Here is a 4,893-nt window from a genome sequence, read left to right on the forward strand (position 1 = left end):
TTATCGTCGCTAAATGTGTGAACAGCTTTTCTAATAAAATCCAAAGGTCTACTTTTAGCTACGAAACGTTTCGTAGCTAAAAAACGTGACTGAAGCTATTAGCGACGAAAATGTCGTCGCTAAATGTGTGAACAGTTCTTTAAATAAAATCCAATGGTTTGTTTTTAGCTATGAACATTTTCGTAGCTAAAAAATGTCGCTGGGACTTTTAGCGACGAAAAGTTTCATCGCTAAAGTCTTTTTTTTTTTTTTTAAATTTCATCTTAAATTTCCTTTCATTGTATTTTTCCTGATATACACCTGTTATATAAAATATTTCATCAAATTCATATTCACATCCATCTAAACTGAAACTACATAAATCCATCTAGACATAAGCTACATTCATCCAAACATAAACTGCATCCATCCAGACATAAACTACATTCATCCAAACATAAACTGCATCCATCCAGACATAAACTACATTCATCCAAACATAAATTGCATCCATCCAAACACAAACAATCCTATGGAAAAAAACAAATGAAAAGAGAGAGAACATATGAGAGATGATCCAGACAAATGAAAAGAAAAACAACCTTAACCTAGGTTAAGGTTTAGGTTATAGGTTTTGGTTTAGGTTAAGGTTATAGGTTTTGGTTTAGGTTAAGGTTTAGGTTTTGGGTTTAGGTTAAGGTTATAGGTTTAAGTTATAGGTTAAGGTTATAGGTTTAGGTTAGGTTTAGGTTATAAGTTATAGCTTTGGAATTTGAGAATATGTTAAGGTTTAGGTTTAAGAAATTGGGTCGGGTTCGGGATCGGGTTTAGGCTTGGGTTTTCAAGTTTAGGTTTAGGTTTAGGTTAGGGAGTTGAGATTGGGATTTGGTGTAGGTTTAAGTTTAGGGATTTGAGAATAGGTTAAGGTTTAGGTTTAGGAAATCAGGTTTGGGTTCGGGATCGTGTTTAGGCATGGGTTTTTAAGTTTAGTTTTAGGTTTAAGTTAGGGAGTTGAGATTAGGATTTGGTGGTTAAGGTTTAGGTTTAGGAAATCGGGTTCGGGTTCAAGTTCGCGATCGGGTTTAGGTTTGGGTTTTCAAGTTTAGGTTTAGTTTTAGGTTAGGGAGTTGAGATTAGGATTTGGTGTAAGTTTAGGTTTAAGGATTTGAGAATATGTTAAGGATTAGGTTTAGGAAATCGGGTTCGGGCTCGAGATCGAGTTTAGGCTTGGGTTTTCAAGTTTAGGTTTAGGTTTAGGTTAGAGAGTTGAGATTAGGATTTGGTGTAGGCTTAGGTTTAGGAATTTGAGAATTGGTTAAGGTTTAGGTTTAGGAAATCGGGTTCGGTTCGGGGTCGGGATCGTGTTTAGGCTTGGGTTTTCAAGTTTAGTTTTAGGTTTAGGTTAGGGAGTTGAGATAGGGATTTGGTGTAGGTTTAGGTTTAGGGATTTGAGAATAGGTTAAGGTTTAGGTTTAGGAAATTGGGTTCGGGTTCATGTTCGGGATCGGGTTTAGGTTTGGGTTTTCAAGTTTAGGTTTAGTTTTAGGTTAGGGAGTTGAGATTAGAATTTGGTGTAAGTTTAGGTTTAGGGATTTGAGAATATGTTAAGGTTTAGGTTTAGGAATTCGGGTTCTGGTTCGAGATCGGGTTTAGGCTTGGGTTTTCAAGTTTAGGTTTAGGTTTAAGTTTAGGTTAGGGAGTTGAGATTAGGATTTGGTGTAGGTTTAGGTTTAGGGATTTGAGGATTGGTTAGGGTTTAGGTTTAGGAAATCGGGTTCGGGATCGGGTTTAGGATTGGGTTTTCAAGTTTAGGTTTAGGTTTAGGTTAGGGAGTTGAGATTGGGATTTGGTGTAGGTTTAGGTTTAGGGATTTGAGAATATGTTAAGGTTTAGATTTAGGAAATCGGGTTTGGGTTCAGGATCGGATTTAGGATTGGGTTTTCAAGTTTCGGTTTAGGTTTAGGTTAGGGGGTAGAGATTGGGATTAGGTGTAGGTTTAAGTTTAGGGATTTGAGAATACATTTAGGTTTAGGTTTAGGTTTAGGTTTTAGCTTATAGGTTTAGGTTATAGGTTTAGGTTTTGGTTTTAGGTTTAGGTTATAAGTTTAGGTTATAGGTTATAGGTTAAGGTTTAGGTTATAGGTTTTGGTTTAGGTTAAGGTTATAAGTTTTGGTTTAGGTTAAGGTTTGGGTTTTGGGTGTAGGTTTTGATTATAGGTTTAGGTTATAGGTTAAGGTTATAGGTTTTGGTTAGGTTTATGTTTAGGTTATAGGCTGTAGCTTTGGGAATTGAGAATAGGTTAAGGTTTAGGTTTAGGAAATCAGGTTCGGGTTCGGTATCGGGTTTAGGCTTGGATTTTCAAGTTTAGGTTTAGGTTTTGGTTAGGGAGTTGAGATTGGGATTAGGTGTAGGTTTAGGTTTAGGGATTTAAGAATACATTTAGGTTTTAGGTTTAGGTTTAGTTTAGGTTTTAGCTTATAGGTTTATGTTATAGGTTTAGGTATTGGTTTTAGGTTTAGGTTTAGGTTAAGGTTATAAGTTTAGGCTATAGGTTATAAGTTAAGGTTTAGGTTAAGGTTATAGGTTTTGGTTTAGGATAAGGTTTAGATTTAGGTTTAGGTTAAGATTATAGGTTTAAGTTATAGGTTAAGGTTATAGGCTTAGGTTAGGTTTAGGTTTAGGTTATAGGTTATAGGTTATAGGTTATAGCTTTGGGAATTGAGAATAGGTTAAGGTTTAGGTTTAGCAAATCGGGTTCGGGTTTGGGATCGGGTTTAGGTTTTGTTTCGGGATCGGGTTTAGGTTCGGGTTCGGGGTCGGGTTTAGGTTTGGGTTTAGGTTAGGGACTTGTGAATATGTTTAGGTTCCCACCTTCCAGGGACCCCCGCTTATCCGGATAGCTCCAACGCATATCTAGGTCTGCTCCATTAATTTCCAGCAAATACATAAACACGGCCTGTCCAAATGGCCAGGCCCCTCCAATACTCTCCATAGGAAATGGATAGCTTCATCATGGTCATAACAACGGTTCTCACCTTCCAGGGACCCTCGCTCAACATCTAGATAGCTCCGACGCACATCCGGGTCTACTCCATCAATTTCGAGCAAATACATTTAAAAACAAGTTAGGCATCTATTTTTTTATGGATGAAAACCAATCTTGAAGACTATTCATCAGGCAGTTCCTACAATGGATAGTAGTTGGACATTAAATGATTAAAAGCATTAACCACTTTTGTTGCTTTTCTGCATATACACAAGATTCATAGGCTGAAAAATTATCATTGAGTTCGTGTTTTATGTTCGGTTAATAGAGATAAACAAACTCTTTATACCACATGACCTACAGCTGATGAAAATTTCAAGTAAATTGTACGAGGTTTATAATAATCTTAGAGTGCAGAAAATTTCCAAGTATGTGCATTTCAGTCTAAGTTATTTCTCTAATCACGATAGCCTTGGGAGGGTTGATATGAGGGATGGGTTGATTACAAGAGGCCTGATTAAAACGGTATTGGGTTATCTTACCGGACATAATCATTTCAGGACCAGCAAGATAACCCAATATAGTTTTAATCGGCCTCTTGCAATCAACCTATCCCTCGTATCAACCCTCCTAAGGCTATTGTCATTAGAGAAATAACTCAGACTGAAATGCACATACTTGGAAATTTTCTAATCTCCAAGATTATTATAAACCTCGTACAATTTACTTGGAAATTTTATAATATGAAATAGTGCATGAGTGAGAGAAGACAACGTAACCTTTTATATAGAAGCCAGAAATTGATTGGTTGGGATTGTCCTATCGAGGAGATTCTTGGGCGTAGTCCATCTGCTGTTGGGACAAACACGCATGGGTTTGGATTATTGGACCATGGACCCCACCTGTCATTGAAAACCAAGGATTAAAATGGTGTGACAATCTATATGTAGTAAGATATATATATAAATCCCTTGTGTAGTATTTGTGGATTATCTGTAGTTGTGTACTATCATTTATACAAGAACATGTCCTGACTATATATGGACACACATGCTAAGACATACGTATGTGAGATTGGTGAAGCTAAATTTCAATGAATCACATTAACTCGACAAAATCAAATGTCAGGGTCAGTCTTGGGGTGTTGTCATTGCACTATTAGCTCATATATAGTAGTTACACATATGATGAACGGTTCCAATCTTTGGATCATCTGTACATGTGGGCCCATGATGGTGATCCTGAACCAGCACATAGGGGAAGCAAAACCCATAAAGAAGATCTACGCCTAGCCAAACAGCCACACAGACTATAACAACCATCAAACTACATTCATACAGGTCATAAAGAAACAAGATAAGGAAAAAAAAATAAGGCATTATTTTTTAATCCATGTCTTAACCCAATTCGTTGATTTCTCACAAGCATCACGGTGCCCCTTTTGGTTCCTGCCTACTATGACGGGTAACCCTCTCCTTACCATAGCAATCCTCATTTTGGATGGCAAATACTCACCATCTCTTCAGATACTCACCAATATTGGACATTTGTTTGTCTAATTTAGACCACTTATTCTTTTTCATTTACCATTCCTTTTGATTTCCACAATTTGACACCTAGGATCATTCAGTTGGTATGATTTTCAAGTTGCCACTGACTTAGAATGGGCCTTATTTATCTGGATGGTTTCAATTGAGAAACATAAATGCCTGGCTACACGTATACACATGCATGGATTTTAACACCCTGTAAGTGTATGGAATGAATTGTTTCAAATTGTGCTTTCACATAATCATACATATGCATGGATGTGAATAGCTGCCAAAAGCATATCAAATGAATCCCTTCAAACTGTATGTTCACTGATGCAACACTTCATCCTATCTAATAATGTAAACCCAAATCCATTATCAAATCCCAAAACCTA

General features: G+C 36.8%; 1 long non-coding RNA gene across 3 annotated transcripts; it reads left to right on the plus strand.

The window, feature by feature from the left end:
• The first annotated feature begins 788 nt into the window (after window positions 1–788).
• Window positions 789–2,159, plus strand: LOC131245460 (uncharacterized). Of its 3 annotated transcripts, none has more exons than XR_009170886.1 (3): window positions 789–873; window positions 1,412–1,652; window positions 1,792–2,152. It is a non-coding gene; the product is annotated as an uncharacterized LOC131245460 (long non-coding RNA). The 3 variants fall into 3 exon arrangements; XR_009170885.1 differs by having other exon boundaries at window positions 829–905; window positions 1,375–1,652; window positions 1,792–2,159; XR_009170887.1 differs by having other exon boundaries at window positions 829–905; window positions 1,375–1,646.
• The last annotated feature ends 2,734 nt before the right edge of the window (window positions 2,160–4,893 follow it).

This window comes from Magnolia sinica, chromosome 5 (assembly GCF_029962835.1).
Source record: "Magnolia sinica isolate HGM2019 chromosome 5, MsV1, whole genome shotgun sequence".
Classification (NCBI taxonomy): domain Eukaryota; kingdom Viridiplantae; phylum Streptophyta; class Magnoliopsida; order Magnoliales; family Magnoliaceae; genus Magnolia; species Magnolia sinica.